At 32.8% G+C, this 17,908-nt stretch overlaps 1 pseudogene; it reads left to right on the top strand.

Moving 5' to 3' along the window:
• LOC127186462 (poly [ADP-ribose] polymerase tankyrase-2-like) overlaps positions 1-17,702 on the top strand; it is a 39,589-nt pseudogene extending 21,887 nt beyond the window's left edge.
• The last annotated feature ends 206 nt before the right edge of the window (positions 17,703-17,908 follow it).

Raw genomic sequence — 17,908 nt, 5'->3', positions numbered from 1 at the left:
CAGAGCGGTATTAAATTTCCAGATATATAAGAGGGGTCACTACTTTGTCTACAACAGCCTTGTCCCCAAAATGAGTTTCACACAGCCCTGTGTGTCAAGCAGATTGTCTATTAACAAAAAATATAATTGCAGGCTCTTTGTCATTTAATACAAGAGCAATTAGAAGTTTAGCATATAGAAAAATTCGATAGTCTTTGAAATGATCTTGAGCTTTTGGTAAAAAAGAAGTCACGTACATGGAGACGGATAACAAATTTGAGAGCAATAAGTAATGGAACACAAACAATCGAATATTTATAGCCTGGAATTTCTTTACCTTCTCTATTAAGTAAGTCTTGGACTATAATAGTAATAGACTTAATATTGATATTTTTTACGAAACGCTTGGATGAGTAAGATAGGGAAAGGTTTGCTTTTTCAGTAGCAACACTGAACAGTACTGGTAAAAAAGAGACACCATTAGAAGGAACATCCATAGCGAATGTTGAATAGTCCCACTATAAGGAAAATTTTGTGTAATAGTCTTTGGAAATAAATTTTAAAAAGTTTCCTCAGTCTATCATTTTTCTTTATATGGATGTTATTCTGTTGGTGGATTTTTATGTGATTTTTAAAAAGATACTTAAAAATACAATGAATTCTACCCTGTTAGGGATTACAGATAGCTGTAGAAAAATACCGAGAGGAGTATCCCTTTCATATTAAAACTATAAGTTATCTGTATGATAAATTAAACAAGAAAAGGTATAGAATAATCGAAAACATTAAATAACACTCAAAAATGAATGGTAGACATTAACTGGTTTATGCCTACAAGTGGACTATCTACCTATGAGTTAAGACACTTATTTTAAACATTACAAGGGGAAGCACATTTAAACAGCACAATATGTCCAAAATAAAAAGCAGAAAATGAGCTGGTTTTGGAAGAACAAAAACTTCAAATGGACTATGTCGTTACAACAGACCATAAACTTGGTTTCATTCTGGTTATTTTGCCTCCAAAACACTCTCCAACTGGGCTGCTAATGCAAAGGCAAGACAAGTTCATGGGATTATTCCTACCAAAAAACAAACAAGCAAACAAACAAACAAAGTAAAAAGTTGAAGACAAACATACAAAATTCTGAATAGACTGCAACAAGCAGAAAAAGACTGTGCTTCTTATTAATTCTGAGAATATGTCTTTCTGTCTAATTCTACCTTGAAGTACTATTTGGAGACATTAATGGCAAAAATCTAAAAAAGAAAAAGGAAAGAGTTTTTAACAAGAACTGATTGGATCTTTGCTTGTATTGTAAAGAGGACACCAATACAGTGTCACTCACCATTTTTACTGATGCAAATAATTCGTGTATGGCTGTTTTTAAATCTGATAATATTTCTAAGGTAGTCAAAAGCCCATTTGCATACATTGAAAAATCAGAAACTTTTGCAATCCTTATGGTAACGTTGGATTTTCCTTCTAATTTCTCCGTTTTTTTCTATTTCATTCTTTTTTCCACCTTTTTCTCTATCATCTACTTCTCTTCTTATTTTTTGCTTCATAAATTGCATCGTTTTCTTCATCTTTATCTGGTTTCATTAGCATTTTTCTTCTTTTTGTCAATTTCTGCAACATTGTTCTCTTTTTTATCTCCCCCTTCCTCTTAATTTTCTCAATTTTCTTTTTTTTTTCTAAATATATAATGGCCTTGTTCTTTTTTCCCTTTTTCATCCTTTTTGAAAATTTTCCAGTTTTTTCACCTTCTTTTCTTGAATTTTTCCCTTTTTCTGCTTCTTTTTCATCTATGTCTCTAACTTTTCTCTCCTTTCTATTTAAATGTATTTTCATTTTTTGTTCAATTTCTGCGTTTTCTTCAACTATTTTTTCTGTTTCTCGCTTTCTTATCCAAATGGTTCTGTACCTTTCTTCTTTTCTTCCTTTCCTTCTCATTTTTTCTCTTTTTTTCTCTTTTCTTGTTCTGACAATTTATCGCCATTTTCTTGTTATTATTTTTCCTTAATACAACTTTTCATTTTTTTCTCTTTCTTTTACATTTTGATTTTTTGTTCTTTTTCATGTTTTTTCATCTTTTTCTCCTTTCCTTAATCTCATTTCCATTCTCATCATCTTTTTCTTCTTTCCTGCAACATTTCTCTTTTTTAGCCATTTCTTCCTTATTTTTTAAATTATTCTCCTTTATTGTTGCTACAATTTTTATCATTTTCTTCAATAATCTTATACTTTTTGTGCATGGATTTTCGCTTCATTCAACCCAGGAGAGGTTGACGAAAAATGATGGATAAATAGATGGAAAAGAGGCACAGGATAGCTACATGATAGATAAATGGATGCATGACAGTCACAGATAAACAAGTGTCAAGGGTAGAGAATGGAATACATACACAGACAAGCTAGATGATAGAATCCATATATTGCTGATAGACAGTGGCTCAGCAAATAAATTATGATAAAAAATAGAATAAATATATATAATAGCTATAAAAGAGATGTGCAGTAGAAGAGAAAATTGGGTTAGTTATGTGATACCGATACATGAATGGTTAACAGTCACACAATAACGATGTGAAAGAAGTGAAATAGATAGCAGATAATCAAATGATATGTAAAGGAAAGATGATAATTTTATGGATGTTAGATACATAAGAGACAGGTGGATGAAAGATAAATGGTAGCTAAAGATAAATGAAACCTGGATCTTTGTCATTTACAGGATAGATTAAAGGATAGATGAAAGACAGGCATGGGATGGTTAGAGGATTAAGAATTCACCTCATGACTTCTAAAAGAGCAGACAGTGCCCTTAACAACGGAGATATTTCTCCATGACCCCCTAATTGAATATAGTTAAATAGACTTAGTCACTCATAATCTTGCCTATGTAACCATGTCAGGATGACCTTTTCATTTCTGCCCCCAAAATATTTTTCCTGGAGTTTTCAGAAGCTGAAATTTCTAGTTAAAATATTTTATCTTTAACAAAAACAGACATGCAATTATACAGAAGCAGAAGTCTATTTTAGCTGTTTTCCCAAGTCAGAGACTGAATTCCTTATTGGTTTTTTATTCTTATATCATTTAATATTTCCTAAGTAAGCCCTTTAATTTATTTTATTAAAGTCTGCTATTTTCTTTTCAATTATTAGGAGAACCCTCCAAAAATAACCTTATGAAATAAGAATTATAATATGCACATGAGGCATAACACAGACAAATGATTTTAACTCCAGAATTACAGACAGAAAATAAAGCAAATGAAATGGTTATAATGCAAGCCTAGGATCTCAAAGTCTACCTGGCAAATATGAGCAAATTTCAAAGATGATTTTAAAAATTCTGGAAACACTGTGTACATTTTGTACAGAGAGAGATAGAGAGACAGACAAAGACAGACCAAGACAGAGAGACAGTAAATTAGAAAGCATCACAAATAGACAATATTAAGCAGGAAAAACAATATCTAGGATAAAAAAATCATAGACTATATTGAGCAAGAAAAACAGCATCAAGGATAAAAAACAAGCTTAAGGAAACAACTTAACTACCAATAAAAAATGATAAGGAAACATTACTACAACTTTCAAAAAAAAAAAACCTCTTGTATATGTAGTAGAGATCAAATCCAAGAATGAGTGAAATTAAGGGAGCTCAGATTAAAATCCAAAGGATTAGTATTGTGGCCACAGGGAAATCAGCTTTTAAACTTTCCATACCACAAGAAAAAATAATCATCACAGTACAAAATGCATTTTCATTTTTAAACATATATTACTTAAAAGAGAAACCCAACACATCAAAGTTTAAATACCAAGAACACAAAACCAAAACAAAACAATACCATAATATAACTAAAGGAACTATGAAATGGGTAGTAAGTAGACTAGGTGAGTTACTTGCACCCATACATGAAAACCTGAGTTCAATCCTTGAGACTTGTATAATAGAAAAAGAGAATCTACTCCTACAAGCTGTACTTTGAAATATATATATATATATATATATATATATATATATATGTGTGTGTGTGTGTGTGTGTGTGTGTGTGTGTGTGTGTGTGTGTGTAGTGGCATGTATATTCACACACAATCACACACACACACACACAAACACACTATGAAAATAAATTTAAAAACAAAGAAAATATATTAAGACACCTATACAGGCAAAACAATCAGGTTAACAGAAGAACTCAACAGAAACTTTAAAGATATGAATGCAAGGAAATAATATATTACATGTCCTGAAAATAAATAATGCTAAGTAAAAACACTTTGCATACACCACTACTACTGGTAGAAAAAATATTAGAGAAAAGCATGAAAAAACACAATTTACCACCGTCAAGAAAAAAGACAGCAGAAGAGGGAAAAAAATCTCAATCACAAAAGAAAACTAAGGATTTATAAATAAAAATAAAGGAGGAAAAAGAAACAAGCAATACTCTTAATAACCAGGAAAACACCAAACAAAATTAAGGAATCAGCAATCTCCTTCCCTATAAAAAGATCTTAAACTCTGTCAAGATGGGAAACTTAACCCTTTAGTTCCTTGACCACAAACCAAAGCCATGTTATTTGATTTGACAAGCTTCTCTGAAGAGGTTATGAAGAAGAATCCAAATATTTTCCTTTCTTGTATTTCAGAAAAATTCTAAGCTAATTAAGACTAATGTGGCATTTGATTTCAGGAATTTTAAATCAATTCTAGATTCTATTTTTTGGATGATCACTGGCAAACATATCTATGTCTTTTTGGTCTTTTATGTAAGTATGTGCATTTGTAGTAGAGTTAATATTTACTGTAGGAAGTCAAATCACCCTATTAGGTACAACTGTGATGTAATAAATGATGGATAGTTGCTTGATGAGGTTGTAATGTCTGATATCTCATTTAAAACATGGCTATATAAGCCAGCCTTCTTTATGTGTGTAAAAAATCCCAAAGACATCTTCATATGACCATTAATAATTGCATCGATAACATGAGGTATAGAGAATGAGTATATGTGTGTTTTTTGTTGAATACTCTTATAGACACCATGGAGAAGCTGCATATGTATTGAAAGAAGAACCTAAAATCTTCTTCTAGTAATGACTTCAATCCAAAACATTGAGAAACATATTTTAAGCAATGTACATTGTGCAATTAAAATGAATATAAAACTTTGTATTCTAAGGAAAAAATTGAAAAGAATTTTTTATTATAAAACCATCTGCACTTACACAATTTATTCCAAGTTTTCTCAACTGTAAAATAATCTATGTGTATTAAGAGTTGTAATTTACCTTGTAAAAATATTAGTATGTATATGGAAATTTTAATCTCTCAAGAGATCCAAATTGGCTTAAAATATAGTTGATTATTTTAACATACATAGTTGATCAGTGGGCATTCATACTTGGTATTTCTAGCACTTGAAAATGCACTAGATTCAAACAAATTAAATTAACATCAAGTCATATATATCTGATCAGAACTTAGGGGAAAAAATAATTTTGAGTGTGCTGGTAGTGGAAAAGTGCAACACAGATTTATAACACATTACTGTGTAATTAAATATGCAATGCATTTGTTAAAACAAGGATTAAAGAAGGGCAATTTGTAAGAGAGAAGTGTGAAACAAACAACCAATATCTAAAGAAGTGCACTATTCAGTTTTTTCCTAAACTACTCTTTGTAAAACGTTAATATTCATTTTAAATTAATTTATGTACCATTGCACTATACCCTAATATATATTTAATTCTAATAAAAATCTACAGCATTTAAATTATTTGTTGTCAGTTTTCACACAAGGAATAAATTTTAAATAGAAATTCACTGGTATCTTCACTGCCACTGTGTGTCACAAATTGAAAATTGTTCAAATTATATTTGGCTGGACCATTTTGTACATGAGTTCTGCGAAATGTAACTTTGAATGTGTTAACAAGAGGAAGTTGCTTCATGGTTGTATCATTTTCTATAAGCAAGAGTTAAGGCCAAAGCATCTGTGAAAATACACTGTGAAGCCAGAGGACCAGACACCTAAGCCAGTTCCACTATGCACTGCAACTCTGAAGCACTGAGCAATCCCATGCCAGGATTTTAACTTTTTACTTAAGTATCTCATGTGGATATTACTCAGTTTGAAAAGCTAAGACAGAAATATGATTTATTCTGTAGGTAATAAGATCAAATTTGACAATTGTTCATGCATTTTAGTTATACATCTACTTTAATCATAATTAATTACATTTCCATATTTCAAAACCATCTCTTAAACTTTTTTATTAGTTTGCATTCATCTGTTCTAATATATTTTCAAACTAGTAAACACCCATTAAAAAGAGTGGCTTCCAAATATGTTTAATATAAAACTATCAAATTTTTAGATTATTTTCCAAGTTGGAATTGTATTAGGAGTTTCTGGTTTAAAACATTCCTTCACATTATTAGGTTTGGCATTAATATCCTTATATGATCTGAATATTTTTAGAACCTCATGAAATTAATGAATAATTCCATATCTCTTCCACAATACTGGGAGCTTATAAAAGGTTCCTATTGATAGGTAAATCTTACAAGGTATTTAAAACTTATACCTACCTTTGCCTCTGTCTGAAATTTCTAATATATTTTCATAGATGTTTGGGAAATGACGTCTAGGATTATGTGCGTTCCAATAACCAGGTATATAATTCTAAGGATCTTGAACATTGTGATCTTTGATTTGGAAAAGATCTGATATAAAAAGAAAAAACTGTAATATTTTGTTACTTCCATCACATAGGTGCCCAGTTTCTTAAAAAGAAAATAATCCAACCAAGAATCAGTAGTCCCTCAAATACTTGTTTCAGGATGAAATCCTAAATGTTCAATACTTACATAAAATATTCTTTTAAGTTCTGTATTGAAGTTTGTCCATTACAAAAGTGTGCTGTTCACATGTTCCATGTTTTCTAAACACAAAATAAAAATCACACATTAATCATCAATAATTTTTCAACATATAATTTTGCCTTACCATAATAGAATTCTACTGAGTTTTATGTGGTAAAAAAAAGTTACTTCCGTGCCAACTGTCTTTATTCTAAGCTTAAGAATGTCTTTGAAATGTTTTAAAAGATTTGCATGTAATTACATGTGTATGCTTTTGTTGCATGATTCAATTTTATATATGGATAGACATGTTCACATTAGGGTACATGACTGATTGACTTGAATCTGACAATAACTGCCAAGAATTATCACCACAGAACACTGAAAGTGACGTCTTATATCTGTCATTTGATATTGGTGAGTGTGAAGGAAGCTACATTCTGTAGAAAATACTTTCATGCACGTAGTCAACCAACCACATATTTGTCTAAATATTTTTCTGTCATTTCTTGAATATGAGTAATTACACAGATTGTTAGTCATTTCCTCAGATAACTCATTGTTACACATTATGTTTGATTACTATAAGTTTAAATTAACATCAATACTGTGGAAGATTATGTGAAAATAAGATAAAGGCCTACAACTTAAGGGGTGATATTCATCAGTGTTGAATTTATGGCTTATAAGTTCTGGACTTCTTACTTTTCCAAATTATAATTTACACTCACAATTTCTAATGTTTTAGTTTTAGTCATCATTATTTACTCACTTTCATCTAAATACAAACATGTCATTAAATAAAAAGTAAAATTCAAAAAATAAGATCTAATTAATACCTTCAAGAATGCAAAAGAAATGTGCATCAAAAACTAATTCCAATATTCAGATATCTACAGACTCTCTTGAAGAAAAGTATCAAAAGCTATGCACTGATAGAAAATAAAAGATGTCTTACACACTCCCTACTTTGTGTATCTGATTTCATATAATAAATGTAAAACCAATATAATTCTCAGAATACTCATTCTCTTTTGGTTTCCCATTGTACAGTCAAACATTATTTATTTTACATTCAACAGGAAAACAATGGAAGAACAACTACTCAATTTCTATTTTTTTACATAATCTGAAAGTTACGCACAGTAGCTTCTATGTGATATATTTTTACAGATTTTGTTTTTATGGCCTTGAAATAATTATCTAGCCAGTAATTCCCTCTAATTTTGTTCTTACCATATTCTGTTTTTATTGGCTTATACAAATGACATAATTGTCCACAATTAAATTGTTCTGGATTCCTAAGTTAAAACTTTCCTTCATTTTTAGATTGTTTCCATGAATTTTCTGAATCCTTGCATTTCATTCTTTAGTAAATTAATAGTATATCAAACTAGCATTTCTCTTCTATCTCAAGTGCCTGAGAGGCCCAGGAATAATTTTCATTCATAAAAGTGAGTCACAGGTATTGTGTAAATATTCTTCTTGTATCAGGACCCAACGGCACGTGCATGTGTTCCCAGCACTAAACGAGGCAGTTTGAGGGCAGACTGATCTACAAAGAAAGTCTAGGATACTCTAAGCTACACAGAGAAAACTTGTCTGATTTGTAACAAAATTTTTATGCATGTGTCCTATGTGTAGTACAATAAATGATAGGAGACCACGGAGTTCGCCTTGCCCAGCTGCCTTGAGAGGCATGCAACTTAGGCTTTTCAGGTTATAGCCATAGCTCCTGGCACACAATGCACTTTTCACCTCTTCACACTGATTCACTCCATTATCCAGTGAAGTGTCCAGGCCTTTGTGTTTCTCTCTTTGTGAAATTGGAAGGAAAAGAAGGATAAAACTTGTGTACACGATCTAACAGGTGTATGTCATTTTATTCTGGCAACTATAGCTGTATTGATCCTGGCAATTGCTATTATGTTTTGCTTCTCATATATTTATAAAAAAGTTGCTTTTTTGTTGATACAATTGTCACAGCTTCAGTCTTGTAGGTGCACTGACAGCCTGGTCTGATTTACATACGTTCACTTGTATTAGATGACCTTGATTGTGTAAACAAGCACAGATATTTATAGAGCTACAAATACAAAAACTCTTTGCTTGCTTTGAAAAAGAATCATTACCCAAAACATGGCACTTATTTGTTAAAAGCAGTTTGTTTTCTTATAAAAATATTAATAACAATGTGGAGCTTCCTATTTGAGCAGAGGTCTTTATATCTATTTCATATTGAAATTTTTCTTTAATTGACATGAAATTCTTTCACTTCCCTTTTCGTTTTTTCCCTGTGCTCCTCAAAATCATCTGCTCTGGAACCTCTATACTACTGATTTTCAACTTGATGGTCTTTTGTCCATTTGATTACATGAATAACATATATCTGTGTGTGTGTGTGTGTGTTGATATACATAGCAATACAAACATAAACTATGATTTGGGTGCTTGTGTGTTTGTGTTTTCAAGGGTTATCCCTTTGCATGATAGAACCAATAATGTAACCTCATCTACCACACAGTTCTACAAAAAGAAGTCTGTTCTCAAAATGAAAGATAATTTGTCTTCATTCCTAACTGTTAATAATGTAGCTATGTGACATCATGCTTACATGTGTGTCTGTACAACATACAAAATATACATGTGCATTCCTTGTAGATTTCATAGATGGATCATTGCAAAATGGATCAAAGGATTATGGAAATCTCCAATTACATCGTGATTTTGAACATAGCCTGATAGATAAGAGCCTTATCCCTAAATATAAAATAAAATTCAAGAGTAATTAGGAGTGTTTGCTCTTAACAGACTATGCATGTTTTTTTTTATTATCTCAGGGAAATGTTTACATGCAGTCTCCAACTCGACCATTCAGTTGAGTTTTCTACAATGGGAAATATAGTGGGATTATCATATCCTAGTGAAATGGATATACCTTGCCTTACAAAAACACAGTCATGAGCATAGAGGTTCCTTTCACAGGTACATATACTCCTTATCATATCCCTTGTCTGATTCACAGCATCTATTCTTACAATATCCACTTGTCAATTAAGAGGGATTAATTCTTCCATTGATTTACATTTATACTTATCTACATCAATACATTTACATTATAATGCCTGCCTGATTATCTAAACAATAATATATGGGATGATTAACATAGGCTAAGAAACAAACAATAACTGTAAAATCATTACTATAAATGTACTTTTCTAATGTTTTCAGGGGTGAAAGTAAAATTTGTTAGTGTTCCAGATGTAAGAATTTTATTTATGTATATATAAACATATATACATATATAATTTAATTTATATTATATAAACTACATTATATATTAAATATATAAACATACATATTATAAGATGATACTTATTAGAGATTGGATAAGCATTCTATGTACTGTAAAGTTATTGACTTGGGGTTTTTAACTTCTAATCATAATTCCCACTTGAATAAATTTTTCTCACCTAACATAGTAATTCATGGGCATTTCCTTGTAATTCTGTGAAAATTTAACGTTATGCATGAGTATGCCTGAATTCCCATTTTCTCAAATTTCTTCTCAATCATTTGAAGCCAGAAAGATGGTGTTGAATCCATGTGAAAGCTAAAACAGAATGTTCCAACAGATAAGGAGCCCAGACTTTTGAATTTCCTCTCCTTTATCTGTTTTTATAATTTATTTGTTAACATTATAGTGTGCTCATAGTTGTCTCTCTCCTCTGCTCCCAGTCTTAACCTCCTTCCTTTTTTCCCCCTACACCCCTGTCCCTACTCCCTTATATGTTTTAAACACTGCATCCGCTCACCTCAAATGTTACATCCACATCACTTTCTTATGACTGATGAACTTCCTAATTAAATAACGTAATCATTGCATAGAATGAGCCAATTGAGTGTATGAAGTAGAATATTTTTTGAAGTGTTACTTTTGAAACTAAACAAAGAGTTTGTTTTGTCAGCAACCATAAACAAATTTACCAACAACATTTTTTAAAATTTCACTTGTTGTTAGAGTTAAATTCATTATCTCATCCTTGCATAAGTCTCAAAGCAACAGCCAACTCAACACATGCAAAGTAAAAATCAAATCAGTGAATCTAAAATACTGAAAATAATACAGAAAATAAAGAAATAATATCTTGAGGAAAGTACTTTATATTTTACAGGAAATCGTGACTGGCATTTCTCACAAATCCTACCTCAAAAGTGTCTTGTCAATTGAGAAAAATTTTTCTTGAAAATGTACATTGTAACTGTGGAAATGACTATGTGGATAAAACACTTTTCTCATACAATAATGCACCTGTCCTCACATCTCCATGATACTTACAATCTCTAGATACATTAAATGGGATTTGTTGTCTCAGTACTCTTATGATGAGAAGGAGCTGGAGGCAGTAGAATGTCTATTAGCAAATAGCCTAATAGAAAGGATACACACAATGCTTTCTCAAATAAGACAGCATGTGTGGCCAGTACTCAATGCTCTACTCTGTCTACTTTTTATTTTCTGCTATAATGTATGTCCACATAGAGAAGATTTTCAAAAGATGTATAGTAGCTTTGTGGGAGACATAATGGAATAAAATATTTAACAAAACATATCTCATATATTCTCAGCACAGGTAATTACTGAAACATTTGCTACTGTATGTTCCAAGCAAATAAATGACATGATCTCTGTTTATTTAGATTACTACATATGGTATGAATTGTAGAATCTTTAATAAGTTTCATCAAACACAAAAGAGTAAAGCAATTCAATTATTTAACATGATATAATTTGTTCCTTCAATCTTTTGTGGTAAGACAGTTTTCCTGAACCATGGATTACATTTCAATACTGAAAACAAACTTAACAATCCAATTTTAAGTACCAAATGAATCATATTAATTTTTATCATATATAAGCCAAAAAAATCATAAAGTAGATGACATTAGGACTGGAAATACAGAATGCCATGTTCATAGAATAATATTGATTTTTGAGGTGCAATATGTCTTATAATCATGGTGTGTTTTATGCACCTCATGTATATATTCATGTATGCAAAGAAATATATTGATTCATGTATCAATGTAAAAGCACATCCTACATAAACATTACCACAATATAGATAAGCATGTCTTTTAAACCCATATTATTCCGGTAAGGGCTCCTCCTCAGAAGAAAGCAGACAGGTTACAGCATAAAGCAGAAGAACCTTCAAATTGCAGATTTCCTTCTTTACTCTGATGGGGAAGAAGAGTCACTGATGAAAAAGTGGGGTGGAGCCACTAAAGCATTTCTCATTGGCAACAAATAGTCTGACCTAACATCAACTTGCTCTGCAAGTTTTCCTTGCAAAACGGTTGCCACTCATAGTTGGCTGTTTCCCATAGCCGTGTTTTCTAATGAGTTATTTATTGAAGCATACTGTAAGTGAACATTTGATAGTATACAAATAAGGAAGCATAACCCTAATAGCATATTTCAAGAATGGTTATATGCCTCTTCCCATACTGTAATTATGTGCTGAATTATGAAGTAAGAAATGTACTGCATTGTATAATGATATCATCACTGTCTTCCAGGGTCAGAAAGTTTTCATGAATTTACTCTCTACAATCAATAAATTACTTATTGCTTTTATGAAAGTAATTCCTTTCCAACAGGTTAAAAATTAGATTGTATATCTATGTTTATTTATATTCAATTATATATAATCTAATTTAAATAATATATTGAACTTAAACATATATATATATATATATATATATTATTCTGTGCCTATGTTTAATTAAATTTAGTTGTGTATGTATAATGGAAATTGCATTAATAAAATTAGATTGCAGTCATTTATGAGAATAAGTTCAGCAGATTTTCTCACAATTAAACCACAAAGAAGGGTAAGAACTAAGATTCATTTTCTTCATTATTTCATTGAGAAGAAATCTAGAGAATGAGTTGTACAAAGCACACCATGTTTATTAGACATTGATACTGCCCATAAATTTGACTTTATTTCCATAAAAAACATTCTTGACCTCTCCCCCCAGGTCTTGGTTTGCTACAGGTGACTTAGCTCTGTTCATACCTCTATACTTTGTAGATGCTCTTCTTCACTCTCTACTTGCCGACCCATGCCACCTGCTGGTGAACCTTGGTATTGACAGCATTTTGTAGGTAAGAGTATTTTTGAGACACATGATTGACATAGGTGGTTTCTTGTGTCTCTCTCTGAACCAACCAATTTCTATAGACAGCAGGATAGAGTGCCTAGATTGACTAGACTCTGACTTGCGCCCACAGCTGGGGACTACCTTGGAATACAGAGAAGAGGTTGTTCTCTAAAGGAATTCCCCTTCAACAGTCAGGAGAGAAACTATTTTAAGAGGCTGGAGAGATGGCTTTGTGGTTCAAAGGGGTTTTCTGGTTATATCTTAATGCACTGTGGCTTTTATTAGGTCAACAAACAGCCCTTGAAATCCTACTTAGAAAGATTTTGGGTTGCTATTGTTTAAACCATTAATGGATGTTTACATTTTTTTTCAATATTCTGTCCTTGGATAAAGCTGTAACCTTTCCCCTTTTAACTTCACAAGGAGTTCAACTTTGTGTCCTAGGAATACATAGATATGTCCATTAGTCTTTTATTTTACTATATTTGTGTTTTGTTCTTTGTTTGCATATTTCATTGAACCATGTCAACATGCCCCTGCCTTTCATCTACTTTATCATTTATGTCCTTTTCATTTGTTTGTTTGAGACAGGGTATTGTTATTTAGCTTTCTTTGGCCTTAATCTTGCTGTGTTGCCTAGACTGGATTTTAATTTTAAAATCTTCATGCTTTAATATCCACATTGCTCAAATTAGAATCATGTACTCTACACCTAACATTTATTCTTCTGTTTTAGTATTAAATTTTTCCACTGTGATAAACTGTGTTGTTTACTTGAAGGATTTGTAACAAATTGGTACATGTGCCTGTATCTGATTCCCTTTCCTACCTCAGTGTGTGTGTGTGTGTGTGTGTGTGTGTGTGTGTGTGCATGTTTGTGTTTTTGTGTCTGTGTTCCAAGAAATGAAGTCAGAGTCTCACATAATCTAGGTGAGTGCTTTACCAAAGAGCTATTTTCTCGATATATTTATGATTCTTGAATGTATGGAAGGACGTGCTAAAAAGACAACCTTTCTCTGGTGCTTTTTTTGGGGGGGGATTCACTGTAATTCATTATTTAATCTCTAGTATTTATATAAATGCTCCACTGTTCCTCATTTTGGTATTGGTATGTTGTATTTTCTAATTAGTCTATTTTCTCCAAATTTTAAATTTAATAGGCATATTTACTAATTACATTCTTTTTCTAAAATGATTTCAAAAGTGATTAATATTCGTTGATTTAGCATTAATTCTGAATTTCTAAAACATTGTTATATTTATAAGTCACTATTAGACAGGTTAAAGAGTAAATGTTTACAATGCTAAATTTTATATCTTTCTTTCTTTTCTTAAATTTTTATTTGTTTTGATTTGAGGACAGGATTTTGCCCTATAGGCAAGTCTGGGTTACCACTCATCAGTGTCCCAAGTACTGGGATTAGATGTGTGATTCACCATGCCAGGCTGCTTAATTATTTTATATAATCTAACCTATATATTTAAGCTTGTAAGTGATATTATATACCGAGAGGATTCATGAAGTAGTTGACAACTGATCAAGGAGCAAAACAAGAATACAAGATTAAAGCACAAGCTAGATGCAGCGTGGGTTCTAGGACAGCTATTTCTATCCAAAGAGACTCTATCTCATTAAAACAAGAAATCAAAATAAAAAATAATTCAAACAAAATAACAGAAGAAGAGGATATATCAACGTTACTCCTCTGAGTTTAATTCTCTTGCACAATTTTTGTTAGTTTTTTTCTTGAGTTTATTTTACTTTTTTGTTGCAAGTAATTTACCAGATGGCCTAATAATGTTTACTATAAGGTTATTAGGCCTGTAATTATTATTACAGCAGTATTTTCTAACCTGCTAGTAATCAGTCAATACACAGAAACCTGTTATATTTTAAGTAGCATTAGTTAACTTGGGGCAGGGCAGATATTAATCTTCTAAACTATTTTTCATACTGGGATAGACATCCCATATCTTACTCCAATCCCATGCCATCTGCTTCTAATAATTTCTATCAAGGTACCTCCCACCCATAATCCCAAATACTTGCTAATTATCATTACATGGGCAATGTCTCTTTCCACACCAGCTAGGAAACTGTGTTTCCATCTACTAGGAGAAAAATTTTAGAACCATGCATACCTATCAAATTTGCTCTAGCCAACCTACTCAAAATACAATAAATCCATGTGGACTTTAAATATAAATGATGTTCTTACATTTTTCTGTTGAAATCAGACTTAGTCAATTAAAGCACTTTCAAGATACACCCCCAAGTGTACTCTGTGTATCAGTAGTCATTCCTGCCGCAGGATAATATTTCCCAAGATACTTTTAAACCATGTCCACTCACTGGTCCTTCTATTGAGTAAACACCCTTCTTAGATACTGCACACAATATCATCTGCAAATCTGGCCTCATAAGTGTCCCCAGCTTTAGTAATTGGTAAGGGCTTGGGATTGAAGATTGTGCAAAAGTATCATTTTCAATCCACTGGCACACACCTCTAGTGGGAAAGACACCATCAGGAAACCAGGAAGCTCTGAAACCATAGGTATAGTAAAAGGCAAGAAATCCAATTCTTAGTTTGCAGTGGAACCAGGAATCTCAGAAACAAAACCATTGACTCTGGATCCAGAGGCAGAGCCCAATTCCTCTTTGTGTGCAACATCTTTACCTTAACTTGGATAGTGCTGAATAACCCACAGCTATTATCGTACCCCCAGATTCATGGCTGACCCAAAATGCAATCAGTATTTTCTGGTATTATTGACACCGTAGCTTAAAAACACATCAGTTACATGATGTTGGCCATCTTCCAATGTAATAAAAGATACACATACTTCATCAAGTATACCGTTCCATGAAATGGTTCTAAACCTTGTTGAAAATGTGAGCCTGGGAGTAAACTCACAAGGTTATGTACATATCTGAGGCCTTGAGTTTAAGTATATAGTTGAAATTATTAGGGCAAGGATATCTACCACCAAATCACTAAGTAGCTTGTCCACAGACTGTAACCTGTGGCATCAGGTATGATTGCGTTCTATTCTAGTGACAGCTCCAGGGCACTTTCCCAGGCCTGGATTATGGCTTTATTGGTGTGAAAACCACTGACACATGCTGACATGAAATGCTGTATAGGATGCCAATCTATGCATAGTAAATATCTAAGATACCAGTGCATCTATGCCTCTCCATGCATTTTAGAACAATATGGCTAATGAAGTGTCTCATTATGGCTATATCTGTATACAGGGTAGAGGTTTACTGCATGCATTGTCATTGTTTGTTTCGAGATGATGTGAATGCCTAAGACAAAGGAGGATGCATTCCTTTACATAACGTAGCATTGTAGGGGTATGCAGATGTAGCAGGTTTACTAATAAAGTACACTGTGTGCAAAAATGCCATGGACAAATGGTCTTTCACACCACTACATGAAGCAGCACAAAATCTTTGTGCTTTGTTGTTGGTCCATGGAGCTGATCCTATACCTAAAATCAAGAAGGAAAAACACCTTTGGATTTAGTTTCAGCCGATGATGTCAGCGCTCTCTTGAGAGCAGCCATGTCCCTCTCTTCCTGTAAACCTTAAGTGCACAAGGATGTGAGCAGCCCCAGAGCCACTGCAGATGCTCTGGCTTTATGCCATCCAGTCCATGAAGCCTTTTTGCAGCTAGCAGTCTCGACAACTTTTCTGGGAGTTTTTGTGAACCATCTTCAGTAGTTAGTTCAAATCCAACTGAAGGTGCTGCCTGTTTGGAAAGAAAAGGACTCTGGAGTAGATTTCAGTATAACTCAGTTCAGAGGGAGTCTTGCACTTGAGAACTTAATGGATATATTTGAGCTAGAACAGATCACCCTGGATGTGCTTGTTGAGATAGGGCACAAGGAGCTGAAAGAGATTGGAATCCATGCTTATGGATATCGGCAAAAGCTAATTAAAGGAGTTGAAACACTGATTTCTGGACAACAAGGCCTTAATACATATTTAACTCTAAAGTACTCTGGAAGTGGAACAGTTCGCATAGATCTGTCTCCTGATGACAAAGAATTTCAGTCTGTGGAGGAGAAGGTGTAAAGTTCTGTCCCAGAGCACAGCGAATGAGGTCATGCAGGCGGCATCTTCAACAGATACAATATTCTCAAGATTTAGAAGGTTTGAAACAAGAAATTTTGGGAAAGATATACACACCGGAGAAAAGAAGTTTCTGAAGAAAACCACAACCATGCAAATGAAAGGATGTTATTTCATGGATCTCTTTTTGTGAATTTAATTTTCCATAGGGGTTTTGGTGAAATGCATGTGTACATAGGTGGCATGTTTGGAGTTGGAATTTATTTTGCTGAAAACTCTTCCAAAACCAATCAGTACATGTATGGAATGGGAGGTGGCACTGGATGACCAATTTGCAAAGTCATATCTTGTTATATTTGCCACAGGCAGCTGCTCTTTTCCTGAGTGACGTTAGGAAAGACTTTCCTATGATTCAGTGCAATGAAAATGGCACATTCTCCTCCAAGTCATCACTCAGTCACTGGCCGGCCCAGTGTACATGGCCTAATATCAGCTGAAAATGTTATTTGCAGAGGAGAACTGGCTTATTTTAAATAATTAATTACTCATCAGATTGTAAGGCCTGAAGTTCTGGTGGAAGGCTGAAACCAGTTTCACCGGACCAAAGGTCTTGAAGAAGCTGATGGCTTCCCAAGTCTCAGGCCTTGGCTGGAAAAAAATTATCTGAGTTCAGGCCTGTGGAAAAAATGAGAAAAAATGTGAATGAAGCTTATCATTCCGACTTGTTAAACTTTTAATGATGTACAATGTTTCTAAGTATTTCCTGTTTTCTGCATTTTAACAGATGACAT

The sequence above is a fragment of the Acomys russatus genome, unplaced genomic scaffold, assembly GCF_903995435.1.
Source record: "Acomys russatus unplaced genomic scaffold, mAcoRus1.1, whole genome shotgun sequence".
NCBI classification, from domain to species: Eukaryota; Metazoa; Chordata; class Mammalia; order Rodentia; family Muridae; genus Acomys; species Acomys russatus.
Note: the sequence above shows the minus strand (reverse complement) of the source record. Positions and strands in the feature narration are given on the sequence as shown.